At 35.3% G+C, this 12,561-nt stretch overlaps 1 protein-coding gene across 1 annotated transcript in view; it reads left to right on the top strand.

Moving 5' to 3' along the window:
* The window catches only part of Nup62cl (nucleoporin 62 C-terminal like), a 67,376-nt gene extending 57,334 nt beyond the window's left edge, over positions 1–10,042 (top strand). Inside the window, exon 8 of the mRNA XM_042690060.1 lies at positions 8,515–10,042. The gene's annotated coding sequence lies outside the window, so the exon portion shown is untranslated. The remainder of the gene's footprint in view (positions 1–8,514) is intronic.
* Positions 10,043–12,561: the final 2,519 nt, after the last annotated feature.

Consider the following 12,561-nt stretch of genomic DNA (forward strand, 5'->3'; position numbering starts at 1 on the left):
TTGCATTTCCATGATGTCTAATGATGCTGAACTTCTTTTCTTGTGATTTCTTGCTATTAGAATATCCTTTTCTGTGAAATCTCTTTTGCCTATCTTCTATTTTTGTTCAGTTTTACAAGTACTTCATATATTCTGTATGCAAGGCCTTTATTAGATATATGGCTTGTAAATACTGTTTCCCAGTCTTTAGCGTATCTATTTATCTTCTTAGTAGTTTTATTTACAGAACAAAAGGTATTGATTTTGATGATGTCTAATTTATCAATGTTTTTATTTAATGTTTTTGGCACTTTTCGAGTTTTGAGCTCTGGGCCTTGTGCTTGTTAGGCAGGTGTTCTACTGCTGAGACATGCTTCCAGTCCTTTTTATGCTGCTCCTTTTGAAATAAGGTCTCAATTTTTGCACAGCTGAATGGTGATCTACCTGTTTATACAATCTTTCTTCTACTTAGATGGAGTCTTGCAAATTCCTTCCTCCTTTACTTCCTTTTCTCCTTCCTTCCTTCACTCAGGTTGGTCTGAAACTTCAATTCTCTTCAGGCTCCTATGTAGCTAGGATAACAGATGTGTGTCACTGTGCCTCGCTATTGGTTGAGAAGAGGTCTTGAATGTATGCCCAGAATGGCCTCAAATCTTGACATTTGTTGCTAATACTTTAAAAACACAGTATTTTGTGTGTGTGTGTATTGATCTTTGGTGCTGCTGAACTCAATTCTCAGTTCTTGGAGCTTTTGTTGGATTTGTTGGGATTTTCTACATAAGCAGTTTATGATATCTGAAAATACATTATTATATCTGTAAATAAATATAGTATTATTTCTTCCTTTCCAAGGGAAGGATATCATTTGGATTTTGTTGTTGTTGTTGTTTTGTTTTGCCCTGACTAGAACTTCCAGTGCACTATGAATAATAGCAGCATCCTTGGTTTTTCTCTTATCCTCCTGTGGAAAAGACTTCAGACTTTCCTGTGAGGTATGTTAGCTGTAGGGTTTTTGTAGCTGCTCTCTGTCAAATTCAGGTACTTTCTCTCTGTTCCTAACTAGCTGAGTTTTTTTTAATGAGTAGGTATTGGATTTTGTCAATCTTTGTCTTCATTAGTTGATGCATAATTTTTCTTTAATTCACTGAGATACAGTTGATTTCACTGATGCATTTGTAATTTTGAGTCAGTCATATATATTATGTGGAAGAATATGTACTTGATCTTGGTTTACAAATCCTTTGAAAAATCATTGGATTTGGTTTGTTAATATTTGGTTAAGGATTTTAAATGAGATTTTTTAAGTGTCTGGAGATGTATTGGTCTGTAATCTTCATTTGTATTCTTTGGTTAGTTTTGTTAGGTTAATATTGTCCTCTTTTTATAAAAGGATATGTGAAGCAATGGTTTCAGTTCTTTAAATGTTTAGTAGATACTAAACATTTGCTTGGGTCTGTATATTTCGGTTTTGGCAGCTTTTAAATTACAAATTCAATTTTTGATGTTTCTTGGACTAAGCAGATTATCTATTTCATCTTGGTTCAATTTCCATTGATTGTGGGGATTTTTGAGGAGTTAGTATATTTCTGCTAGGTTGTTGAATTTGTAAGTATAAAGTTGTTTATTGAATTTCCTTTTTATCCTTTCAATTGCTTTAGAATCTACAGTGATATATCCTGTGTCTTTCCTGATATTGGTGATTTATGTTTTCTCTGTTTTTTTCTCCCTTGCCTAGAGGTTTGCTAATTTTATTGATTTTTTTTTCCTTAAAGAAATAGCTTTTGGTTTCATTGATTTTTTTTCTCCTGTGGTGTTTCTGTTTGCAGTCTTATTGGTATCTTCTCTTGTCTTTATTATTGTCTTGCTTCTGGGTAATTTTACCCTTTTTCTATTTCTTAAAGTAGGAATTTCAGATAATTGATTTGAGACCTTTATTTTAACAATATTTGCTTTTAAGTCATTTCTGATAATTATCAATGTTTGAATGCTAGTTCACTGACCCATAACACTGCCATACTCTATTTTACTAATTGAAATGATTTCAGTATTTCCCTGTTATGATGTTGTCTGTCAATTTGTCATATATAGCCTTTATGTCCTAAGTTCCTATTTTTTCCAGAGCTTTTGTTGTGAAGGGATGTTGAATTTTGTCAAAGGCTATTTATGTACTTATTGATGAATATGTGATTTTTGTCTTTCTGTGTATTGTATTATGCTCATCAATTTGCATGTGTTGGACTATGGATGAATCCCTAGAATGGAACTTACTGTCTTCCTTTTTCATTCAGCTATTTATTTAGTATTGTCTTTGAATTTGTACATGTTCTATTTAAGTAGGGTGATTATTCTTATCATTCTTTTGAATTCATTGTTTGTGATTTCATCTACTTTACTGTTGTTCAAGTCTTTTACTGTGAAATTGTTGACTTTTGGAAGAGACATGTTGCCTTGTGGGTTTTTCTTTCATAATACTTATGTTTCTGCACTGGAATTTAAGCAGCTGGGGTCAAGTCTTTGGTTGAGGATTTAAATCTCCTGTGTTCTTTTAGTTGAAGTATTTACAAATGTTTAGGCTGTAGCCTATTTGTGGTATAGTTTCTTACCATGATGTGGGTATTTGTCAAACATTTGCCTGATGTTCTGAAGATATTGGGTCCAAAAAGAAATAATAGCAAAGCTAAAAATAAGGCAAACAAAATTTAATAAAAACCTACAATGGTTATTAAAAAATAAGAACCTGTCAACATCCAAGAGATAGAGCAAGAAAGCTACCCTCTTTTTTCTTTGTTTGGTTAACTTGTAGGTAAGTTACCAGGCACGTATTAGTTGGCCCTCTGTTTTCCTTAGTGGTGTTCTTTTGTAATCCAAAGGTGGATGATTATGTGGAGAAAACAGGATGAGGTTATTTGTAGCCTGTACACTGGCAAATTTTAGTCTCTGGGTTCTTTAATTATCTTGACTTCTTCATTTATGTGGGTGTTTTTCTTAAGGAAAATATTAAGTTCCTACAAAGAATCCTTAAGTTGCAGATGATGTACTCTGATGTGGATCTGTTTCATCCACTGAGCCTGGTATTGGTGAGATTTTCTCAGTTTGAGGCTATTTTCTTACATTAGAGTTCTTCTTATTTCTCTGTTATATGTTCTTTCTTGTAATACTCTACATTTCCATTCTTTCCTATCTTTTCTTTGTATTTTTGCTAAATTTTGTGGCTGTGCTCAAGTTATTTTTGTTATTTTTAGTGGGATTTTTTTTGTTTTTTGTTATCCGGGGTTTTGTTTTGTTTTTGCTAGTCTTGGGGCTTGAACTCGGGGCCTGAGAGCTATCCCCGAGCTTCCTTTGTTCAATGCTAGTGCTCTGCCACTTGAGCCACAACTCACTTCCAGGTTTTTTGGTAGTCTATTGGAGATAAACTCCCAGGGTGGCTTTGAACCGCTATCCTCAGACCTTAGCCTCCTGAGTAGCTAAGATTACAGGTGTGAGCCACAGACATCCAGCTGTATTTAACTTGTTTCTTTTTTATTGATCTTTGCTTGCTGCCTAATACAGCAAGAACTATGCTGTATTAGGATGGTGTGTATGTGTATTTTTTGAATAGAATTCTGTTCTTTGTGGATTCATGAAGCAGTCACAATGTTTATTTCATGGATTCATAAAATAACAGAATAAGGATACTAATTTTTTTCAAAAAGCACTTTATTCTTAATAGTGTTTCTTTTAACATTTTTATCTTTCTATTCTGTTTTAGTTATTATCATATTAAGATACTTTCCTCAGATGTCTGGTACTTTTTGATTATCTATTCATAATAAAAATGATAAGCTAAATGTTTTAATTTTGTTAAGTGGGCTTATTATTAGCATAAGATTATTTAGTTAAATCTTGGAGGGCCTACGAACCTTATCTTTTTTTGTGCTAGTCCTAGGGCTTGAACTTAGAGTCTCAATGCTGTACCTGAGTTTTTTTGCTCAAGGATATTGCTCAACTGAGCCACAGCTCTACTTCCAAGTTTTTGGTAGTTAATTGGAATCTCACAGTCTTCCTACTCAGGCTGGCTTCAAATTGTGATCCCAAGAACTCAGCCTCCTGAGTAGCTAGGCATGAGCCACCTGTGCCTGGCAGGATTTTTCTCTTTTTCTGGTCAAATTCTCTAAAGAAGAAACTTCCAGCTTTTAGCTAGCGATTAGTAAGTATAGTGTTAGCCCAGTATTCTTGGAACTGTTAGAGAGGGAACTAGAAACTCTATGTTCAGTGTTCAGGCTTTATAAACCCTTGTAAATATTTATTTAATCCATACTTTTGGTGTAGAATCCTTGCCCTTTCCTTGTTCTTCCTTCCCTGATCCAGGACTTATCTGGTTCACAGTCTTCAATGCAAAATCATCTGCAGAACCTGGGTAGGAAGAATCATCCAGAAACAGGATGTGGAGGAGAGGAGTGCTCGGCTTCTTACTCATTTATAATCTGGTTTTCAGCTCCTCTTTCAATGCTACTTTAAATTACCTAGTTCTACTAACTCTGTGTCCTTTCTAGAATTCTTTAGTATAAATCCTGTGGCAATTTTGCAAGATTTGTTTTTGCAGTTATTTTTCTCCTTGTGGTTTTACTTTTGCCTCTTTTATAACGGTATATTAGAATGTAGCAGGGGTAAATGCATGGATTTAATCTTTAGGGACCTTAATGGTCTCCTTCCTAATCTTAACTTATTCCAATTTACTTTCACACTGCAGTCAATTGATCTTCATAAAGTGTTGTTCTGTTGTTCTCATCATCTATTTAAAACCCCTCTACTACAATGTCGGTGTGGTGGGGGGGGAGGGGGGGTATGATTGGGCGGGAGGGAGGGGGGAGGCTGGGAAGGGAGGTGAAGGGTAAACAAAGGAGGAGGCTGCAATGCTTGTAAGAAATGTATGCATTATCCTGCCCATGTAATTGTAACCCCTCTGTACAGTATGTTCTCAAATAAAATAAAATAAAATTTAAAAAAAAAACCCTCTACTTTTGATTGTCCAATGATGAATTCTAGTTCCTTGCATAATATACAGTGTACCCTAAGGTATAAGCTAAAAGCTACCCATCTCTACATCCTCATCATTTTGTTTTCAAAATGGTATCTTATTTTTGAAAACACATAATATTCTTTCCTGTTACATATTTTCAATGTTTGTTCAGTTTCCTCTCTCTAGAGTACCTCACCCCATCATTTTCTGACTGGTTCCCACATTAAGATGTAATTTCGGAGCCATCTCTTCTAGGAAGCATTCCTTATCTTATTCTAATAATTGTTTATCCTCTCCATTTACATTCATACTGTGTCTACATACCACATAATCAGCATTTATCACAACATTGCAGTTATATATTTATATGACTGCTTACTTAAAATTGAGCTTCTACATAAAAATTTTGCATTTATTATATTTACACTTTCAGTATTTAGCTATGTCTAGTATGAACTTCTGGTCCAGGATATGTTTTCTATTTATTTGTTCTCTGGTAGGCACATAACATACTGTATCCAGCTTTTGATGGAGAAAGATATATAAAGCTGACAGGCAGTGTACATGAATATCTTTTGATGTTTAATGGATGCTAAATATTTGCCTGTATTATTATACCATCTTTTAAAAATTAATAAACCACTGTTAAGCATTAGTTAATATTCCAAAGTTCTTTTATTATTTTAAATTGTGTTGAAGTCAACCTAGCTGTAGGTAAATTTTAATTTACATACATGATTACTGATATAAGTATACTTCTTACAAGCTAAAAAGGTGTATATACTGTGTGTGTGTGTGTGTGTGTGTGTGTGTGTGTGTGTGTGTGTGTGTGTGTGTGTGTGTGTGTGTGTGTGTGATTCCTGGGGCTTGAACTTAGGGCCTGGGCTCTATTCCTGAGATTTTTTTTCTTTGTTCCAGACTAGTGCTCTACCACTTGAGTCACATCTCCAATTCTAGCTTTTTGGTAGTTAATTGGAGTCTCATGGGCTTTCCTGCTGGGACTGGCTTTATACCACAATCCTCAGATCTCAGCGTCCTGAGTAGTTAGGATTATAGGCGTGAGCCGGCACATGACTAGTTGTGCATATTTTAAAAGTTTCTGATATGTATTTTCTTTCAGGTAAATTATACTAATTTGTATTTCCACCATATTGTATTTCCTCTTACCTGTTTGCGGTTTCTGCCCTGTCCAATCCAAAATCTGAGATAACCACTAATCCCCTTTCTGTCTTTGTAGATTTACTCTTTTTAGAGAATTTATAGAAATGAAATCAGATTTATATGTGGCGACCAGTAGAGCATGTCTGGCTTCTTGCACTTGAGATATATTTTCACTGTTCATTCATGTTGTTACACATTCAGCAGTTCATTCCTTCATTGCTGTGTCCATTTTATGGACTCACATTTTGTTTCTTGAGAATGAAATTTTTTCTTAGTTTCATATTCTGCATAATCATTTTTAATAATGCCAAGATGTATATGGCATATTACTTTCTGCAAGTATTAACTACTATTACCATTTTGTTTCTAGGGGGGTATATAATTTACTACACTGACAGAAACCAATCCTGGTCTAGGGACCAGGACTCTTAAGTGCCTTGGTGCAGTTACTTGCTCTTAAGGAATTGGAATCTTAAAACATTTTAAAATATGTTACTACAGAAATCATCTTGAGAATTCAATTAGAGGACATGACAAAATGTTAATAGTAAGGTTTTCTTAATAATGCTGACTTGTGTTTCTTGACATTGTATTGATTTTTTAGATTGTTATAAATGTCCTCTTTTGCATTTAATATGTATCAATCAGCAAATTAGTAGATTGTGCTTATGTTGACATTTTGGATCTCAAGTTAATGGTTTGTTGTAATGCTCATTTGTGTTTTCATCACATTAAAACTGTTATCTGGGGGGTCACAATTGCACCCTGCAGTTAGTTATTACAACAAATGGAGGATTTATTTTGCCAGGCTCAACATACTGTTTTCCTAGCAGACAACCACTATTTAAATTACTTGTTCCTAAAGTGTAATCTTGCAGAATGTTTATTTTTTATAAGTTAAGATAAAATATCGTACTTTAAAAACAGAATAAACATTAGGGCTGCTCCAGTTGGCTGGGGAAAAAAAAGAAAGCACAGTGCTTAAATTTTTTAGTTTTTGCTTTATAAAATTTTTCTTATTTTGTAAGCACTGGTTATTGCTATCCACTAGTAAGCATTACTGGACACAGCAAATAACCAGATTTACTTGTGCATGTTGGTAGAGAGACTACATTATAATACTTATTTCGACAACTTATTTTAATGTGAGAAACATACTATGTTATTATAATGGCATTTTCTAATACACTGCCCCTAACCAAATTTAAGAACCAGCAAGTCAAGTAAAATATTAGAAAGGAATAAATATGTAAATATACTTTTTTTTGGTGGTACTGGGGATTGAACTCATGGCCCCGAGCTTACTGGGCAGGTACTCTACCACTAGAACCACACCTCCAGCCCTTTTTATGCCTTGATTATTTTCAAAGTAGTGTTTCACTTTATTCTGGGGCCCGCCTGGGCTATGATCCTTCTACTTGTGTGCTTCCCACTGTAGATGACAAGTTTATGTCACTGTGCCTAGCCTTTGTGCTTCCTTTGTAGCAGGAATAACAGGCATGTATCACCACACCTAGATATTAATTGAGATGGAGTCTTGTGAACTGTTATGCCCAGGCTAGCCTTTAATCTCTTTCTCTCCACCTCCCAAGAAACTAGGATTACAAGCTTGAGCAACTGTGTATAGCCAATATATGACTTATTTTTTCTTGTTTGTCTCTTTTTCTCTTTTTTTCTTTGTTTTTATGCATTTTGTTTTGGCAGTACTAATATTTAAACTCAGGGCTCATGCTCAACTGATGCTCCACTCATTGAGCCACACATCCAGGCCTGATTTTTGATAGTAGTTTTAGAGACAGAGTCTCATGGACTTTTTCTGCCTGGGCTGGATTTAAATCTTCATCCTTCAGATCTCAGCCTCCTTCATACCTAATATTATAGGTATGAGCCACCAGCAACTGGCCAGTGGCCTTATAAATAGCTAAGAACCATTCAAATCTATACCATCAATTAAATTGTGATTTTAGGCTACAAAGAATAAAAAATGAAAACCAAGAATAACCAAAAAATGTTAACTTCAAAACTTCAGACAATTGATATGTGAAGTTTTTATTTATTTTTTTTTGTGGTAGTCCTGGGGCTTGAATTCAGGGCCTGGACATTGTCTCTGAGGTTCTTTGCTCAAGGCTAGCACTCTTATACTTGAGCTCCACTTCTGGGTTTTTGCTGGTTAATTGGAAGGACTTCTTGCCTGAGCTGGTTTTGAACTCAATCCTCAGATCTCAGCCTCCTGAGTAGCTTGGATTACAAGCATGAGCCACTAGCACCTAGCTGATATGTAAAGTTTTTAATCATTGTTAAGGAAGGATGTATTATTATGTTTCTTTAATATTTTGACCTCAGATTAATGATTGTGTACATTTCCCTCCTTATAGGCATGATGAATATGAAGGTAGAAGAGTTAACAGCAAAAACGTGATATGAAGATTGCATTTGATTGAGCTAGCATGTTCAATCTGGATTGTTCATTGCCTATGGGTTATGATGATGCTAAAAACAGTAGTGTTTACACTTACTAATCTTTTATTGCAATAAGCTATATGTTTGTGTGTGTTTTTCATTCAAATACTGTGCTGTTTAGAATTATGCTCATTAATTTTGCTTTTGGAATTATGTAAAAAACCATTTTAAGTTCTTTGTCAACATAATACTGAGTTAAATGTGGGTTCTCTGTGCGTAGTGTATACCATACTCTCCTGCGTCCCACATACTATCAATATAATGTATCTTCCACCCTACCCTATGTGAATTATGAAGTCACGTCTGCCAAAAATAGCATGCCAACCATCTTTTAAAGTGTGCTAATTATGTTCAGTATTAATGGTTAGATGCTATAAATCTCTGTGGTCAATGACATTTGCTCTCCACAGCTTGACATGATTTGTATCTGTAAGAAAACATTATGGACAATTCAAAGACGTGTATTATGACTTACAATAATGTAGAAATTCTGAGAAGAAAGCAATAAGTGGTTATGGGATTTGAATTATGATTTTCTGTTTTGCTTTTTGTTCATGGTACTAAGGATGAAAGCCAGGGCTGCACATGTACACTATCAACACTAAACAACTAGACTATACCTCAGTCCTGAATTAGGTTATTTTTAAAACGTGAGATTCAGGTAATTTAGTTATTTTTTATTATATTGATATCCTCATGTTTTGTTGTTAGCGTATGATTTATAACTGCTGCTTTTGTGTATTTTTTGTTTTTCAAGAAAAACCCTTCTTTTAAGCCTTGGAACATACTTTTATTTTGTATTTGACTTAAGTCACAAATGCACAATATTTTTAAAGTTAAAGTAAAATACTTGGAAGTTTTTAAGTGGCTGAGATGAATTTCTTTTGCTCTGAGCACATGTGAATGTAATGACAATTTACACAATAGGAAGAAAATATTTTTGAAATGATTATTGGTGATAGTTAGTCTAATGTATAGACTAAATGCCAGAATTCATATGGTCTGACTTTTAACTATGTAAAAGGAGCAACTACTTATTTAGGTAAGTTTTGTCATCCCTCAAAACTAAAATAAGGTGAAAATAATCCAGACCATTAAATCTTCTAAAGTTCTGTTGGAGAACATAACTTTTGAGATTAGTATACTCAAAATTTTCAGTTGAGTATGAAGACATTTCCCCAATTGTCTGTAAATATTCACCTCCCATCACATAGTTAGTATATAAGTTAAGTTCCACATTCAGTAAGAGAATATAGTATTTTGGAAGAAATTCTGATTGACATCTTGTGTCTGCCTAATTAATTGGACAAATAACTTCATTTGGGGCATTATATTTTGTCAGCAAAATGAAAGAATTGGTTCATATTGGTTCATTTTCTCAAGTGTTTTGTGAGAATACATTCATTTTCTTTCTTTTTTATTTTGGGTCCAGTCGTGGGGCCTGAACTCTGGGACTGGGCACTATCCCTCAGCTCTTCAGCTCAAGGCTAGCGCTCTACCACTTGAGCCACAGCGCCACTTCTGGCTTTTTTCTTTTTGCTTATGTGGTGCTGAGGAATCGAACCCAGGGCCTCATGCATGCAAGGCAAGCACTCTACCACTGAGCCACCTTCCCAGCCCTACATTCATTTTCATGTTACCAATGTTTTGAAGTGCACTTAAGTGTTCTTCTTAGTACTACCAGAGAACTTACTACAAATTTCCTAAGTAAAATAAAGAAGAAGCTAAAGGCCTGCCTGCTGTGTCTTGTTGCTCTGTCTCTACTGTGAAGTGTTTTTTTTTTTTTTTCTAGTACATAGAAGGTGCTGGAGAATGTCAGGTGGCTTCTATATCAGTCTACTAATGCTTTAGGATTTACTGGAGAGGCTCAGTGTACTGTGTTGAATTTGGAGACTTAGATATATGTCCTTGTTGAACAAATATTCATTTTGAAAGGTTAGAAATTACGCATTTTTTTTTACCCGTAATGTTAAGGCAACCTTTTTGTAAAGCCCAGAAATTTAAAGTCCCTCTTAACCAGCTAATATATTAGCTGAAAACAAGTTTATTGGGTTTGGGAGTCACACTGAGATTTGAAGTCAGGGCTTCACCCTTGCTAGGCAGACACTATACTCCCCCCACACCCCCAGCCCTATTTTTTTTTGTTGTTTTTGAGCTATTGGGTCTGACTTCCTGCTCAAACATGTGCCTGTAACACAATCTACCTATTTTTGGCTTCCCATCATAGCTGGTATGACAGGTATGCACCAACAAGTCCAACTTCCCTCTGTTGAGATGAAATCTCAACTTTTCTCCCCAAGCTGGCCTGGAACCACTATCTTCCTAATCTCAGTTTCCCACATTGCTTAAGATGACAGGCATGTGCTACTTAGGATGACTGTCCTGTGCTACTACAGTGCCCAAATATGGATTGAAAAGAGAGTCTCAAACTTTTCTGCCCAGGATAGCCTTGATCTCAGCCTTCTGATTAGGTATACAGCTGTGAGCCTGGTGCCCAGCTGAGAAGTCTACATTTTTCTGTATTAATACTTTATATATAACTATTTTGTTTTGTGTATGTGCACGCACACATATACACAGATCCACTTTCAGGTTTTTTTGGTGGTTAATTGAAGATAAGAGCGTCATATCATGGACTTTCCTGCCTGGGTTAGTTGCAAACCATGATCCCCAGATCTTAGCCTCTTGAGTGGTTAGGATTACAGGCATGAGCCACTGGCGCCTGGCTGCATATCTATTTTGATACTTTAAAAAGATGCTGTGTTTATTTTGCTTTTACCAGCACTTATGCTATCTCAGGGGAATTTAAAATATGCACAGTTGTTAATCTAGTAGTTGATGAGGACACTCAAGAGATATTTTTGTTTTTCTTAACATCTTCCATATGTTGGAATTACTCTTTATTTTTATTTATTTACTTACATATTTGGTCATAGTTTAACAGCAAAATTGTGCAAAAAGAGAATTCTCATGTACTTCCAACCATACACATACATATATCTCCTACCATTGATATAACACACCAATATGATCCATGCTTTATAATTGATGAATATATGATGAGAATCATTATCATCCAAAGTCCATGTTTAAACAAGGTTTCACTCTATTTATTACTAGTTTACATTAGTTATGCAGTAGAGTAGTTCATTGTTACATTTTCACATAGAATTGCTTTATAATGTATTCATCAGAAGTATGCTGCCAATAAAACACCTCAGAAGGACAAATTCTGAAAATAAATATGTTGAGGAGTATGTGTCTTAATCTTGTTTAATTATGAGAAAAACAAATGAATACTTTTCAGTTGTCATAAATTCTTCTGGGGTAAATTCGTGGAAGTACTTCCCAGTGAGTTTCCTGTGCCCATGGATTTTATCTACATATCTGAAAGCTTTTCATACACTGATATCTTTTTGATGTGTGGTGAGGGCTGCTGTGGTAAACAGCTAGTGTTAACAGGGTTAAAAAGTTTAGTAGAGTTAATGACAGCCTGATTTTTCCTTCTAGTACTATTTTCTGAATGCCCCTACCGCCCTACCATTTGGGCTGACATACAGTTCCATTCAGGTGCATCCAGTACTGATGACCTTGTTTCCCAGTCATAATTCCACAGCTCTGAGCATATCTTTTAGTTAGTCATTCTCCACTTATTCCACCTACTGGATCAGTAATGTGATGTGTCTCACTTGAGCACCAATAGACTGCATGCTTCATGAGAAGGATAGGATACAAGTGTGATGTGATGTGAGTTCCACTGTGCCATCTTCCCAGAGGACAAGCACTCTAGCAACCTCGGTGTGTCTTTCCATGTCATTATTGATTAATGGGTTAAGTAGACAGTTTGAGCAGTGAAACAAAACTCCACCACCTCTCAGGATTTCCTGATGCAGACTCACATTTTGTGCTTCCCTTCAGTCCTTGTTCTATGTCAGATTCACAGCAGTACACATTTGTCAGCC

Source organism: Dipodomys spectabilis, unplaced genomic scaffold (genome assembly GCF_019054845.1).
Source record: "Dipodomys spectabilis isolate Male_0828 unplaced genomic scaffold, ASM1905484v1 ptg000132l, whole genome shotgun sequence".
Classification (NCBI taxonomy): domain Eukaryota; kingdom Metazoa; phylum Chordata; class Mammalia; order Rodentia; family Heteromyidae; genus Dipodomys; species Dipodomys spectabilis.